This window comes from Megascapheus bottae, chromosome 15 (assembly GCF_031878675.1).
Source record: "Megascapheus bottae isolate mThoBot1 chromosome 15, mThoBot2.hap1, whole genome shotgun sequence".
NCBI classification, from domain to species: Eukaryota; Metazoa; Chordata; class Mammalia; order Rodentia; family Geomyidae; genus Megascapheus; species Megascapheus bottae.
Genome location: NC_143523.1, coordinates 38,453,308 through 38,470,616, shown reverse-complemented (window position 1 = coordinate 38,470,616; position 17,309 = coordinate 38,453,308). Strand labels below are relative to the sequence as shown.

The following is a 17,309-nucleotide window of genomic DNA, read 5'->3' as shown; positions in this document are numbered from 1 at the left end:
AGGGAGAAAAATCAAATCTCTGGGTACCACATGCCTTCTGAAATAGTGGTGAAGAAAAAATAATTTAGCAAATCCTATTTCTTTTCATAGCTGAAGTCATGATTTTCTTCTCAGCAAATCAAACTTATAGTCCTTATATCAAATTTAACAATCCCTAATTCTTTATTTTCCAGAATAGATAGATTTAGGAAATGACCAGTGGATTTTTCCACTTCAGTTAGCCACATTGGGGAGTTTACATTGTAATACAATTGTAATGAAGTTTAGTAATGAGTATCACAATGGAAAATTAATAAAAGCTCAGTGTAGCCCAGCCCATTCAAGTAATTGTCAATTAAGGCTACAATCAATACTGAGGTAATAGCTCATGAACAAGGATAGTTGGATACTTACTTCATTAATGTCGCAAATCGATGTCTACCATTTGTGAGTAAGTGCAGATAAATGAGCTCATATATAGGAGGCAATCGTAGTTAGAAAACTTGCTGACTGAAAGGAGACATAGAGATTAGAGTCTGGATATACTAATATTAATAGAAGGCAAAAGCCTTTGTTCTGACATCTGATGTTAAAATCCTTTGAAAGTACCACAGTGTTCTTTCCTATTCTTGGGACAGTGATCAATTTGTGTTTATTTTTCTTTCTTGTGTATTTCAGTCCCTGTACAGGGATATATATATATATATATATAACATATATATATATAATTTTTTCATTTTTATTAAAAAGTAGCTACAAGTGCCAGGTACCAGTAACTCATGCCTGTAATCCTAGCTACCCATGAGGCTGAGATCAAACAAATCCAGCCAGGGCAGAAAAGTCCTCATGAGACTTCTACCTCCCATTAATCTAAAAAACTGGAAGCGACATTGGGGCTCAAAGTGGTAGAGTGCTAGACTTGAGCACAAGAGCTCAGGAACAGCTTCTAGGCCCTGAGTTCAAGCCCTACAACCAACACAAATGATGCGGCTACAAGTATGTCTTCCATAATCCTTTGCAGTCCTAGGCAACTCTCCACAAACCATACTTGTCTATTCTGCTGGTAGGCCTTCAAAAGTCTTTCATTGATTTATCTATTAGTATATTTGTATGAGTTCAGTTTATCAAGTCTATTTATGTATTTGCCAGATGCATCTTGAGCTGAGTCCCTTCTTCCAGCATTCTTCCCCGTTTTTCCATCTATCCCATCCCTACCTGTCTCAAGTTTCTTGTTTCCTTAGAAGACATTTCCTTAGAGAATAATCTTTAGGATTATTTAGGTTTTACTTCTCTACCTTTACACGCCTTCTGCCACTCTACCACCCTTCAAAAAAAGCACCTGGAACAAACACATGTATGTATGAAGTCAGAATATCTTCTGAAACCCAGAAATATATTGAAGTTGGTATAGCAAATGGAAAGACAGGGGTTGCAGAAGACCCCAAACAGTGGGCATTGCCCACATCCTGTTGTACATTGAAATCAGCACAAATCTAACACTATAGACATATTAGTAAATCCCATCATTAGCTATTGCTACATAAAGAATTGTCCTCATTGTATTGTCTGAGAAGCTATGGATTTTCTTTCTGGCCTCTCATTCTTCTCTAGCATGTACAGCTTGGGTTTGCACATTTACCTCCTTTTCTAGACTTTCTAGCCTTCTCCTGGGTGCTCATAGCTGCAGCAGGCATGGTGTTTCTCTTCCTGTCTCAATTAAGATGTGAGCACTGTGAGCACTCGTAGAACGTCCATAAGTTGGTAATATGTTTGGGGAAAGGGGAAATAGGGTCACAGGTCTGGGGCCACAGAATTAGAGATTAGCTTGCCATAGGGAACAAGGTGGAGATGTGAATGCTCACCTCAAGTGGGTGTAGATCTGATGCTCTGTAGACTTCCTTCATCTCAGTTGGTTTCAGAGATGTTTGATGTAGAGCATATTTGGAGCATTTCTACTTGAGATTTGTGAAAATGTAATTTTCAGGGGAATATGGGTTAGGATGATGGGAGTAGCTGCACCTTCATTCTTTAAAATAAGAGGAGCATGTTTGTTTGTTTCCTTGCTTGCTTGTTTGTAGTAGAAATGTGAAAAAGGGAAAGCTAAGAGTTAAGGAGCATCCGGTAGCGCTGCTAGGACTAGACACAGAGTCCAGACTCCCCATAACTCATGTAAAGAGATTCCACTAGTACTTAAGAAACTAGGAATTGGAAATCCCTAAAAGTTCTCTGGATTGCCACTCTTACTCATGAGCAATGTCTAACAGGACATTGTACTTGGCAGGAAAGAAGGTGCGGGGTGTATAGTGATTAATGTCCTTAGAGCCTTGTGCAGGCTAGGTCAGCACATACAGATCTGCATAGGAATCTAAGAAACACCAACAACGCTTCAAATTATTCACAGTTAATCACAGTGATGGAAAATGTGATTTCGGCATTGAGTTTATCTTCTTTTTGAAAGCAAGCATTCTCCATGAAGCAGTCACTGGGAGTCCTTAATTAGACAACTACAGTAGAGTCGGCTGGTCCTCGCTAATTCCAGTGGAGCTGTAAATTGGGACACACACAGATGCAGCTAGAGAAATCTGTTTCCCTGTACCTCATCTGTCAGCCATGAGTGAAGAGCAGGATTTTATGGTACTATTGTACAGCCAGGAAATGGGGTGCCCCAGTGGAGCCCCCACTCCAATAAAGCCGCAGATAGGATCTGGTTGACCCTTCCACTGAACTGTTCACATTTTGTAAGCCTACTTGCCAGGAGATGCTTTCTCCACAAGGTAAAAATTATTAAGTGTTTACTATAGCACTTCATGAAGATTCTCCCTCCACAATGCCTCCTCTGTATATTACCCACCCCCTGCATTTTATTGCAGGAATGCCTATTGTTGCTCTATATGTGCTATAAAGAGATGATATCTCTTGCATCTCAAGATGCTTTTTTTTTTCCAGTCCTGGGCTTGAGCTCAGGGCCTGAGCACTGTCCTTGGACTTTCTCAAGGTTAGAGCTCTACCACTTGAGCCTCAGCACCACTTCCGGCTTTTTTCTATGTATGTGGAACCGAGGAATCGAACACGAGTCTTCATGCATGCTAGGCAAGCACTTTAACCACTAGGCCAAACTCCGGCCCCTCAAGATGCTTTTTAACAAAGCCATGTATGCATGCAGCTAGCTGCACTCTGCTCAACACCATCCTTCTAGTATTCAACTTACTCTATCCACCATTCCACACAGAAGTCAACGGCAGACTGGTGATCAGAACTTCAGAACTGTGTACTCTCCTTCCTCAGCCCCGTCAACTTGGATGGAACTATGCTTAGACATGCTTGGATCTCTAAGGAAGGGGGGACTGGTTCAAGAAATCCTACAACTCTATTTGTTTTAAGGATGTTGTATTTACTATCTCATTGAGAGATCTCTTGATAAGGACCATAAAATTTTTCATTGTTCCCTTAGTAGAAAGAGCTAAAGCTTTTCCTCAGTCCTTGGTTTTCTATTCTTCACATTTTCTTCTTGCAGACTCAGAAAGGGACCTTTATTTTTTTTTCAGCAGCTGCTAGAAGCCTTTGGTAATTTATCTTAAGTTAAAACTATTCATCAAGGATGTTTAGGCACTAACGTTTAACCTGTATTTTGTCTTATTTCTCTGTCTTAGCATTCCTTTGATCAGGTTTTTATTTATTTATTTGTTTGTTTATTTATTTATTTGTACTTGTTATGATCTTAAGGATTTGGGTGCTGTTCTTGAACTTTTGTGCTCAGGCTGGCTTTCTACTACTTGAGTCACAGCTCTCCTTCTGACTTTTTGGTAGTTAATTGGAATCTCACAAGCTTTCCTGATTAGTTTTGAACTTTGACTATTAGATACCAGCTTCCTGAGTAGCTAGGATTGCAGGCTTGAACTACTAGTGCCCAGCTATGCTTTTGTGTTTTAGTAAGGTGTGTAGCTCCATATTCCAAAGAGTTTTCAATGTGGTAGAATATAAAAACACACACTTAAAATCCTAGGTACTCAGGAGGAAGAGTCAAGAGGATCATTGACAGAAGCAGCCTAGATCAGTCAGTATTAGACCATATCTGAAAAATCAAAGTAAAGACATAAGGATGAGGAAAATGGTTCAAGTAATAGAGCAGTGAATACTCATGAATGAAAGGCACAAGAATTTTAATTATTGCTCCTTTAAAAAAATTATCTTCTGGGTCGGGAGTTTGGCCTAGTGGTAGAGTTCTTTCCTAGCATGCACGAAGACCCAGGTTTGATTCCTCTATGTAAGGAACACATACATAGAAAAAAGCCGAGAGTTGTGCTGAGGCTCAAGTGGTAGAGCTCTAGCCTTGCGAAAGTCCAAGGACAGTGCTCAGGCCCTGAGCTCAAGCCCAGGACTGGCACACACACAAAAAAAATCTTCAAATAGTTTGTACAAAGTTGTTTCGATGAGCATTTCCATCTTGAATAATACCACCCCTTCCACCCTTCCCTTCTCTTGTCTGCCTAGCCCCATTCACCACCTCAAGTTCCTTAGTCCCATTTCATGGGCTGTTGTTCAGTTCAAATAGAAGTGTAAAGGAATGCCATTTCCTTACTTAAACCTTCCAGGTTTAGATCATATTTTGTGTAAAATTCAAATTCCTTATGCTAGTCTGGAGTGAATTGCACTTTCAGGCACCCCTACATGCCCTCCGCCTCCGTGACTTTCTTTGCTTTACTCCTAACTGATCCTCTTTCTTTAGTTATATTACCCATTTGGACATTTTTGTCGAGAGATATGGCAAGGTCTTCACTTCCTGCCTTCATTCAGGTCTCCAATATTACCTCTTTGGGGAAGCTGCCATCTGATTGGAAGTACTGTAATTGTCAGCCCCGCCCCTTCATTAGGGATCCAATGGCTAAGCATATTTGACATCTTAACTGTTCAGCTCAAGTCGACTTCTGAATCCCACACCAGCTATTGAAATAACCTTCCAACAGCACAAATTGCTTAGCGCAGTTAATGGTAAAGATTGTCTTTTTTGTCTCCAAGTTCTAGGGCTTCGACTCAGGGCCTATTTCTTTCACTTGACTTGCATGCTCGTGGCTGAGGCTTTATCCCTTGAGCCATGTCTCCAATCTGGCTTTTTTGCTGGCTAATTGGAGATAATCTCTTCGAATTTTCAGTCTGGCCTGACTTTACATCATGATCCTTAGATGTCAGTCTCCTGGGTAGCCAGGATTGCAGGAATGATCCACTAGTGGTCTCAACTAATCCAAATTTTATAAATACATGTGTCCCAATAAATCACATATATGTATTTGTGTGCATGCATACACACAGATGTACATGCACACAGAAGCTATCAAATTCTGGGTGGCAAAATTACGGATGCATTTTATTATTTTCCATACATCGCTATCTTGTTGACTGACTGTGTGTGTGTATTTTTTTTAGAATGGCATTTTAAAATACCACTTCCCTATTTGAAGGTGGAGCAGGTGGGAGAGTCTCCAGATAAAATATGAGATACCCTCCTTGCTCAATTCAAATTTCAGATGTGTCACATTTTTTTAAAATATGCCTATGGTGTCACACTGGATATCTTATACTTTAAAAGATATTCGTTGTTCTATGAAATTCCAATCTAACTTGCCGTCAGTGGGTTTTTAATTGTGCTTTCTTTTCTAAATCCGGGCAGCCTCCATGTAGCAGCCCTACAGGGTAGAGCTGTTCCTTAGAATAACTAGGGATTTCTCCTTCTCAGGTGCTCACTTGGTGTCAACTATGGTATGCATTGATTTCATTCCTGTGCTTTAGAATAGGAATCAACCTTTAAGGAGCGAATGAATGATTAAGGCCACACAACTAAAAGGTGTAGAGTCAAAATTTGGACCAAGTTTGTCTTTTTTTTTTTTTACTTAATCAATACTAGAATTTGAACTCGGGTCCTTGTGCTTGTTAAGAAAGCTCTCTACCATGTGAGCCATACCTCCAACACTTTTGACTTTAGTTATTTTTCAGATAGGATATGCTCAGGCCATCATGAAATCAGGAACCTTCTACCTCTACTTCCTACCTTTGTAGCTGGGGAAGGCACATGCTATGACACTCATCCTCTTCATTATTATTATTAGTGTTATTATTAGTATTAGTATTAGTAGTGTCGGTAGTGTTTTGCTATAGCTGGCCTCAAACCTTGATCCTCCTGTCTTCATTTCCCAAGTAGCTTGTATTACAGGCATGAACTACCACATATGTCATGAACTAAGACTGTGTTCTGTTGAACTGGATGTACTATTTAGACCTTTGCCGTCCACTGCATGCTGAGATCTAGACCTATAGTGTTGAGATGAGGAGAGAAGGTCATATATGTTCCTTCCATTCTGATTAATCCACCAACTCTGAAAGTAAGTAAACACAACCAACAGCTATCATGGATATAGACTCATCATACCTATGAGGGATCATGAGCTCCAAAATTCTCTTGCCCGTGTTCTGGTCCCTGAGACACCTGTACCCACCTCTCTCCATTTCCTACGGAGAGGAGAAAAGCAGAGACTGCATTTCAGTCCTCCATAGAGTAAGAATGAGTAACTTCGCCTAGACAGGAGGAGAGGGTGCCTGTAGCATCTGGAACTGAAGGAAGGTCCTGAGAGATAATTTCTTAAGGCTGAGAAATTAGGGGTTGGAAAAATCTTTAACTTCAGAGTAAATACTCAGGCAGGTTTTCATGAATAGGGTTAGCAGTGAGGGTGGTCACATGTTAGGTATTAAGTAAAAATGTTGGGAAAAACCAATATAGAAATAGACAGAGTGAAATGGAGTGAAGCCAGGTCTTTGATGTTAAAAAGCCATGATGTCTTACTGACTATAGAGCATTCTCACCAATACATATCAACTCTCAGGACCCACTCAGCCTTCTTTGGGTCTTTCTATTTCCAGTTTTGAACTCCCAGCATCTCTTCACTTTCTTTTGTGGCTACAAGAGCATACTGTCAACTCTGGAACAATAGTTGTGCAAACAGCCCATTTTCTTGCCCCTATGGGTGATGGTAGTGAGTATATTTCACACTAGCTTCAGAAGACTCAAATGCCAGATGTCCTCACTGGAGACATCCTTGGTGATGCACACTTAACTGACTGACTTCTCTTCTTTTCCTTCCATGACTCACTTTCTGGCTTGCCTCCAAATAGACTTCTTCAGGACTTCAGTACTGATCCTGGGCCCTATTCTGGGGGCACTCCAAGACAATCGTGTTCCTTGGAAACCATATTTCCTGAATTTCTTAGCACTCTTTATTATTGTTGGTTTAGCCATTGGGCTGGATCTTAGTACTGATTTTCTCTTGTCTTCCAGGCATAAATTTATAAAAAAAAGGGAAAAAAGGAGCTAGGTAAAGTTTTACCTTTTGTTTAGCTTTTCTTTGATAGGGAGTAAACAGTATGTTTTTATAGCTATCTGTTCCAGTTAACTCCTATACTACAAAAAAAAAATAAAACCTCCTATACTACAGAAAAGATGAGTAGTTTGATGATCTTATTGACAAATCACAACTATGTGATCCCAAAACATTCATAATACCAAAAGGAAACCCATACATATTAGCAGTTACCCCTCTCCCACCCCTGGAAACTATCAATCTAGATTTTCTCTCTGCACAATTTATATAGATAAAATTATCTAAAACATATTTATTCTATCAGGTTTCTTTCATTGTGTATAATATTTGAATACATTACATAAGTAGCATATGCCAGCACTAGATTCTTTTAATAAATTTTGGTATTATTCCATGGCTCAGTAATATCCTGTACTATATTATATTGTATTTATCCATTCATCATTTGGTGGACGATGGGCTGTTTACACCTTTTGGCTATGTTGAATAATTAATACGAACACCTGGGTACAAATTCCATTTGCACATCTGCTTTCTTTTCTCTAATGTATGTAGTAATTCTCTGCTTAGCTCCTTGAGGAATTTCCAAACTGTTTAAAAATGGGTACACTACATCAGAAGTATATGAGATCCTCAAATTTCCATGTTCTTGCCAAACATTATTTTCAATATTTTCATTTTGTTTTATAAATTTATAGCTATCTTAGAAGGCGTAAAGTGATACCTCATTGTGGTTTTGATTTATATTTACTTAGTGACTAATGATGTTAAGCATTGTTACAAGTGTTTTTGGCCCATTGTGTGTCTTCTTTGATGAAATGTTTATTCATACCTTTGCTCACATTTTAAGTGGAGTTGTTTATTTTTGAGCCTCTAAGAGTGTTTTTGTATTTTGGATACTAGATGTTTCGATATGCCCAAATTTTCTCCTATTGTTTGAGTTGGCCTTTCACTTTCTGGCTGGTTTCTTATATTTGTTGTCTTATATTTTCTTCTAGGAGTTTTACGGTTATAGTTCCACATTTATTTTGTATTAACTGTAGCATATGGTGTGAGGTGAAGGGTCAAACATCACTGTTTTCCATCTGGCTACTTTCCTACAATATTTGTTTAGAAGATTGATATTTACCTCCATTGAGTATTTTTGATATTTTATCAAACAAATGACTATAGGTATCTGAGTTAATTTCTGAGCTCTCCATTCCATTCTACTGAGCTATGTAGCATGTCTACTATGCTACGTGGTACCATGTTCTGTGGATAATATTACTTCATGGTAAATTTTGATTTTGGCAGTATGGCTCCACTTTGCTCTTATTTTGCAAGATTGTTTTAGCTATTCTGTGTCCCTTTTCTCTTCTCCTTCCCAGCACCAACTGGAGTTTCTTATTTTCTTCTGTACATTCTCTGGCATGTGCTGACCTAGCTGAGAAAGAAAGAATTCATGTATCTTCTAGGAAAAGATCTAATTAGGTAAAAATAGTGTGCTCTTAAATATCTCCTTTGCTGCTAGAAGGAGATATTACTTTGATTCCTTTAACTCAGAGACTTTAGAAAGATCGCAAGAGTCAGCTGGGCCTAGGCACAGAGGGAAGGTTTTAGTGGTTGTCTTCTGAGGGGTGCGGGAGTCAGAGGCCCGCAGAACTCTGCCATATGCTTGACGTGTGATGTGGGTTAGAGACTTGATATTTTTGAGGTTCTAGGTCTTCATTTGCTAATCAGGGATAATAATATTTACCCTATACAATTAGGAAGATGGTGGATAGGGTCAAGTATCTAAAGTGCTTACATAGCAGGGGAGGAGAAAGGGGCCTTCACACACACATACACATATTACTTTTCAATTTTTTTTGTACATGTACCTGCCTGTTCCACATTGCAAGGTACAGGGATGAGGAAGTGGAAGCTGAGAGTGTCTTGACGGCCTATCTACCCAGAGAGACTCCTGCTGCAGTGGGGGGAAGCCAGGAAAACTGCAAAATTAGAGGCACAAGGGAGCAAAGAACAGAGAAGTGCACCTTAAAAGGATCAGAGATGGGGGAGAGACTGAAAAAGGGAGAGGTGATGGAGCCTCCAGAGAAGATTGGAAGAAATAGAATTCGTCAGTGAGGGAGGATATTCTGTCTTCTGAATTTTAACCTTAAAAAAGAAGAAAAAAAACAGCAAAGCAGGCTTACACCAACACACAACACAGACTTTCAGGGTTCATTGGCTTCCTCAAATCCTACTTTCTATCTTATACAGAATGCATGGGAAAACAGGTTCATGTTGATTTTTTTATACATGTTCATTTATTCACTGGTACTTGCTGGATGCCCAAAACTTATTTAAAATACTGACTCATGGCTAAGCTTGATCTGGGATTCTTTGAAGACCACAGATGATTGTTTACTTGCTGCATACAGTAGGGCCCCAGCTCTTAATACTTACACTGGCTTGGAGTCTGAATGAGTGGGATGACAGCTGCCTGTCAGCCCTAGAACTGTAAATTACATTTTAAGTCCTCTACAGCTCAGAGAGTTTAGTAGAGCATCCAAGAAAACACACAGCACAACAGGGCTCCTAATTCTTAAGTGATGTCTAGGGGTTCTACTCTGGTGCTCTTTCTCCTGTGGGGGAGAAAGGGGGGAGGAAAATTTCTTTATAGGTTCAGTCGATGAGAAGCTTGAAATGCCAAGTCCCATCATACATGCAATGCACCTTGTAGCAAATCCCATCTGCACTACATTGTTTTGAAATGGGGTTTCTCTTTGGAAGGTAGGAAAGAAAAGGCAAGGAGAGAGACAAGGAAAAAGGGAGGGAGAGAGAGATGGAAGAAGGAAGGAAGGAAGAAAGGAAGGAAGGAAGTAAAAGGGAGAGAATGGGAGTGAAGAGGAAGATGGGAGAAAAAGGAGAATAAGCGGAAAGAAAGAAAAGGAGAGAGGATAGAGAGGAAGAGTGAGGAATGGAGAGAAAAGTATTAACGAAGATGATGTGTCTTTCCATTTTAGTGTTGGGAATTTTCTGAAAGGTCTGCAGACCTGGGCTAAGGGATCCTTTCTTCCAGAATTTTCTGAGGCCACGAGTCCATTTGCCCTGAGGTTTCCAGGGGAAGGTATGAGTCAGCTATAATTCAAGAGTCCTGGTGATGTGCCACTGCTCCTTTTTCTTAGTGTTTCTTGATGTTTTCCATTTCTATTTTTATAGGACATTCTCTCTTGTTTCGCTCAATTTGCATTCCAAGTAGGCCTTTCTTCCGCCTTGCCTTCCACATTCTCAGTGAGGATTTATCACGGATGTATCGAGCTGAAACTTAATCATATTTCTACTCCTTCTTTCTGTGGAGATGAAACATGTGTATGAGTAGCTTTATTGATCCCACGTTTTAATGGAGGAGACAGACACTCAGAAGAGTGAAATTCTGGCATATATATATATATATATATATATATATATATATATATATATATAATCTCCAGGGCTAGAATCTGAAGCCAAATCCTTCCATTTCAGTACCAGCTCCAGGGCCAAATTCCAGCTAGCACACTTTCCACTGTAGCAGAGTGCCCTCCACTCAGGCCAGGTGAATCACTTGCTCATGGCTTTGGCTGAAAATAGTGGAACTTCAGAACAGTAGTGGCTTAACCATTTTTGTCGCATAATGAAAAGTCTGTGTGTGGATTATCAGCAAGTGCAAACACCTTGGTGGAGGCTCTTTGTAAAGAACTTCCATCTTTAAGCTCATAATCATGTCTCCCAAAGAATAAAAAAGCAAAAGGGACCAAGGACAAAGGATGATGCCAACTAGAAATCTTCACAGAAATCTTGCACAGGAAGCTTACCCTGAGACTTCTGCTTCTGTCCCTGTCTAAATGGCAACATGTGATGATCTCTGCCATACCAATAAAGAGAAAGTCACATGGAGGTTTAGGTTCCTGAACACAGGGGCCTGGGTATTGTCCCATAGCTTTTTCACTCACGACTAGCACTCTACCACTTGAGCCACAGTTGCACTTTTAGCTTTTTGGTGGTTAATTGGAGATAAGGTATCCCATAGACTTTATTTTCTGAGGCTCCTCTTAGAAGCATCCAGCAGGTGTTTACCAGTAGAGACCATATTAACCTCGACTGCAACCTACAAGAAATTCACAGCTGGTCTCAGAGTCTCATCAGTATGTATGGATGGATAGAATTGTCTTCACAGGAGTTTCATAATGAAGTAAAAGCCTCAAAAATGATTGGGGAGGGGAAAAGCCAGGATTCCAGGTAAAGCCCAAAAGAAAGAGGGAAGGGCATAAACTGTCTCAGTCTGCCCAACAAAAAGCAGGGGAAGTAAGTGAGAGGCAGGAGGTAAACCTGTATCTGTTTTTGTCATCTTACTCAATTTTATCTATAGAGAGGAAATGCTTGCACAAATAAATCATAATGACATTCTCTCTAATGTCAGATTTCCTTTCATTTATTTTAACCCTCTTGGTGCCAAACTGAGTTCCCTGATAGTTCTATGTGGGAGGCAAGTGAGGCTGTCTGGAAGACACTGGGGATTCTCTTGCTCTAGAAATACCTCCTCCAGGGGCCAGATGTTATGCCATGGCCACAGTTTGGGCCTCTATGGTTCCCTTTTGCTAAACAGCTTCCTAGTGTCTTTTTCTTTAGCATTCCATTCTCCTTGCCCTTTATCTCACTATTTAGGTAAGCAATTTTGTGTGTTTTGATAATTTATACACTTAAAAACCCAAACCCAGCTAGGTGACAGTGGCTCATGCCTGTAATCCTAGCTACTCAGGAGGCTGAGATCTGAGGATCAAGGTTCAAAGCCAGCCTGGACACAAAAGATGGTGAGACTCTTATCTCCAATTTACCACCAGCAAACTGGAAGTGGTAATGTGGCTCAATGGCAGAGTACTACCCTTGAGCTGAAGAGCTCAGGGACAGTACCCAGCCCCAGAGTTCAGGCCCCATGACCATCAAAAACCAAAAAACAAAACACCCTGTCAGCTGAGCGCCGGTGGCTCAAGACTACAATCCTAGCTACTCAGGAGAATGAAATCAGAGGTTCATGGTTTGAAGCCATCCTGGGAAGAAAAGTCTATGAGACTCTTATCTCCAATAAACTACTCAGCAAAAGCCAGAAGTGGTGATGTGATTCAAATGGTACAGTTCTAGTCTTGAGCACAAAGAGACAGCACGGAGGCCCTGAGTTCCAGCCTATGATCAGAAAATAAAAATCATGCATAATAAAAGATATAAAAGCTTTATAGTTTAGCTCTATGTCTCTATTGTTTCAAGAACATTTGTCTATGCATATGCCAGTATGAATATCTGCATGTCTATTTTTTTTCAGTAAAATTGACAGCAAAAGGATGACAATGTTTGTCTCTTCTTGGCTTTCTTGAAACATGCCTCATCTCTGTCTGCATCTCTGTAGCATCTTACAATTTGAGTTAAAAATAATCTCAAATTGCTGTTTAATTTACATTTCTATGAGTAATATCTAGCACATATTTAGTATTCACTGACTACTTCTTATTTTTGCAATTGCCTCCTTAAATACTTTATCCATTTCTCCCACGTTTTTAGGTTACCCTTCCTTTCTCTTCTTTTGTTGGCGTGTGCTTTTTAAAAATGAAAGAAAGAAGCCTTTTTCCTGTCATGTGAGTTACAGACATGTTTCCAGATGTTACTTCTTTTTCCCCATCGCAACTTTTACCTCATCAGATGTCAGTCTTTCTCTCTGTGGCTTCTGGGTTTGAGTTCTTCTAAGAAAAATCTTTCCTATTCTATGAGCATGAATTTATCCCCTTAGTCTTCTCAGAATCTTGCATATTTTTTACATGTTTTGGTCAAGGTGCTGATTGATTTCTTGAACTTTTTTAGTTTCTTTATTTTCATTTAAATTGTTGACATAATGTAATAATTTAATAGGAACCTACCTTTAGTTTTCCCTTCAGTTAGCTGTTGATTCTACAACATGAATTGGTTACTAATCACCTTTTCTTATTGTTTGAAGTGTCAGTATTTCTTATGTTCTCATAGGCATTTTGTTTATTTATGAACTCTCTTCTTGCCTTCCTCTTCTCCTCCCTTCTCCCCCTCTCTTCCTTCTTTCCCTCCTCCTCTTCCTGCTTGTCTTTTTCTTTCATTCTCTTTCCGTGTCTCAGACTCAGTGTTTCTGTCTCTCTGTCTTTCTCTCCTTGAAGATAAGAGTTTTGCTATGTAGCTCATGCTACCTTCAAACTCAGCCTCCACACTATCTCAGCCTTTATTCTTCTTTTTTTGGTCTATTTTTTTCCCTTAATACCAGGCTATTTTCATTATTATACTTTATAATAGTTTTAGTTATCAGAATATGCTAATTTTTCATATTGCTTTTCATTTTCAAGAACTTTTCTGATTAATCTGTGTAATTAGGTTTTACAAATGAACTAATATTATTTTAGCTTATACTAATATGTCAAATTTTGCTATTTCAGTTGGGATTTATTTCAATTTTTAAAATAATTTAGGAGGAAATGATAATTTTCTGCTGAAGATCCTAGTTTGTCTTTCATTTTTAAGTCTCTTTGAATTAGCTCCTAGATTATTAGAGTATTTTTAATAAAAGTCCTGAAAATTACTCTTTACATTTATCCCTCAGATCCTTTGAGCTCCTATTTTAAATTAGATCTCTTACCAGCTTTTAAAAAGTTATAGTTTAGAAAGATCTATTATAAATAACATATATAAATAGCTGTTACATATAGACAGACAGACGCAGAGACACATAGAGAGATACAGAGTGGAGAGACAGAGATTTTGAGGTATCTCTCCTCTGAATTCTTTGTTTCTTACATTTTTCAGTTGGTTTATTCCATTGGTTTGTATATTACTGATTCAACCAATATTTGATTATTTTGTGTATGTCTGTGCTCTGATTTTAAATCAGATCTGTAAGTACACATTTCACTATTTTTCTCCTCACACATTTTCCCTGAGAAAGTCTGCTTCCTTAGCCATGATTCTTCCTTCCTCTTTTACTTCATACCCCACCTCTTCCTCTGTGGGTATGTGTGTGTGCGCATACACACACACACACACACACACACACACACACACACACACACACACACACGTACGTTTCTCTCTCCTCTCTCCTTCCCTCCCTCTGTCTCAGTTTGTGGAACATTTTATGCTCTCTTGTTTGTAAAATGTAATGGACTCAGATCTTTGACCAATAGTCACTTATTTCTAAAAGGCTTCTGCAAGTCCCAATTGACATGTCCATGTTTGTTCTTGTAATGAATTGACCGTAGTTTTTTTTTTTTTCCCATACCATACATACCTCTAGGCCTCAAACTGGGGGTCCTGCCTTCCTCCAAGTTGTAAACAGACATCTCACACTAGACCACTCACATTCAAGTTACCGATGCATGTTTCTGGACTGGAACTTAAAGCAGCTTACCACACAGCTTTGGTTTTAGCTTAAAACTCAGAATACTGGTTTCTGTTATGTAATATGTCTTTTATTTTGAGCATGAAAAAAATGACTTTTTGTCTTCTTTTGCTAGTTTCTATGGTTTTCATTCAGCCTGTGTGACTCTTTCGGCATTATTTTCATATTTCTTTCCATCGATATGTAGAGTTTAAAATAGTTACTGCATTTTATTCTGTTTATTTAATTATCCATGCTGCATCGACAAACTTTGGTGTTGTGTCGTCTGAGTATGTGTTGAAAATGAATCCTTCACCAGCTCCCCCATGTGCTGTGAGCATTTAAGCGTGAGTCCTTTCTGGGATGATAAAGTAAGCACAACTACAAGTGTTGCTACATTTTGCTTAATTGCCATCCAAATTATTTAGGTTCAATTCCTAGGCTTATTTTGGACTTATTGTTGTTGTTACAGGAATTACTTTTTGTAAAGATTATCATTCAATTGTTGCTGGTGATAAAGATGTTAAAAGACTTTGGTTTGTTAGTCTTTTACTTTGTACTATGACAAGGGCTTGAACTCAGAGCCTTGAATTATCTTTTTCTTTTTAGCTCAAGTCTGGCACTTTCCCACTTGAACCATACCTCCATTAATAGCTTTTTTGTGTGAGTCATGGGGCTTGAACTCTGGGCCTGGTTACTGTCTCTGAGCTGTTCAGCTCAACGCTACCATTCTACCCTTGAGCCAAGCCCCACTTCCCATTTTCTAGAGGTTAATTGGAGACTCTTGGGTCCTTTTGTGCCCAGGCTGGCTTTGAACTTTGATCCTCAGATCTCAGCCTCCTGAGTAGCTAGGATTACAGGTGTGAGCCACCGTGCCCGACTTAATAGCTTTTTTTCCCTCTTTTTCTTTCTTTCTTTCTTTCTTTCTTTCTTTCTTTCTTTCTTTCTATCTTTCTTTCTCTCTCTCTTTCCTTCCTTCCTTCCTTCCTTCCTTCCTTCCTTCCTTCCTTCCTTCCTTTCTTTCTTTCTTTTTGCTGGCAAATTGGAGATAAAACTCTCTGAAGTTGGCCATGAGTTTAGCCTAGTGGTAGAGTGCTTGCCTAGCTTGCACAAAGACGCGGATTTGATTCCTTGGTACCACATACATAGAAAAAAGCCAAAAATGGTGCTGTGGCTCAAGTGTTAGAGCTCTAGCCTTGAGATAGCCCAAGGGCAGTGCCCAGGCCCTGACTTCAAGGCCTAGGACTGGCAAAAAAAAAAGTCTCTGAAGTTGTCTACCCAGGCTGGATTTGAACCTCAATCCTCTGATCTCAGCCTCCTGAGTAGCTGGGATTATAGGCGTGAGCTATCTCTATGTGGCTGGTGTTTTGATTTTACATCTCGTTACTGTGCAGAGTTCTCTTATTTATTATAATGATTTATCCATAAACTCTCTCGGATTCTACCGATGAATTATCATTGTTTATAAAAACATATTGATTTTGGTTTGTCCTCTCTAAACTTCACAACTTTTCTTTATTTTATTTATTTGCGTCACTGGGCAGCCGACCCATGGGATGTGATAGCAAAAGCAATAATGTGGTAGTAAAAGATTTTAGTGTTTCCAACTTTAAAAGAATAGTAAAAACAAGGAAAGCGAATCTCTAATGGTGGAGATGGTGATCATCTTCTGGGTCAGTATGAGCTAATTGGTTGTGAAATGTTGTGAGGAAACATTTGGTGAGGATGAAAGTGTGCTGTATTGTGTTCTTGGCTATCAAGGCAATTGCTTTGCCCACATTCGTGGATGCTATAATGTAGGCTCGTCAAATGGGGTTGAAAATGTTTGACAAAGAAGATAATTGCACATGCAGACTTTCTTTTCTTGTCATTATACCCTAAGCGATACAGTCACACAATTGTTTGAATAGCATTATGTTGCATTTGGTATCAGAAGTAATTTAGAAACAGTTTGAAGTTTATGAGAGAATGTGTGTAGATAATGGGCAAATATTGTGCCGTTTGTGTTGGAGACATAAGCATCATTGATTTCATTATCCAGGATCCTTGGGCCCAGCTCCCTGGGGGTATTGCCAGACAACTGTGTAGTTGGACCCATTTATCAAAATTCGCTGAGCTAAAAAATAATGATAAATCCACTTTACACTTAACATTTGGACATTTTATTGTCATTTTCCCTTTTTCTTGACTTCTAGCGACTGTATATCTACTAAAGAAACAATCCTTTTGTATTGAGCTGCAAATATTTATTCTCAAAATAAGTGTTTTGAGTTTATTTTGTGCACATGGAAGATTTATTACTATGTAGGTAAAATGATTCATCTATTATCAATGGTTAGCAGAGCCATTTCAAGTCATAGAATGGCTTTTCTTATCTTAAAAATATATATAAAAGATTCTCCAATTTTCTCTTCTAGATAACAGCTTTATGGTTTCATAATACATATTATAATTCTTAATCTGCTTGGAACTCTTTGGTGTGTTTCAGGAAAGGATCCAATTTAATTTTATTCCAGATAGTTTAACATCTTACATCATTAGTGAACTGTCTAATATATATATGTATATATATA

At 38.9% G+C, this 17,309-nt stretch overlaps 1 protein-coding gene across 1 annotated transcript in view; it reads left to right on the top strand.

The window, feature by feature from the left end:
* Positions 1 to 17,309, top strand: part of Rtkn2 (rhotekin 2) — a 130,026-nt gene that overhangs the window by 105,082 nt on the left and 7,635 nt on the right. The window lies entirely within an intron of this gene.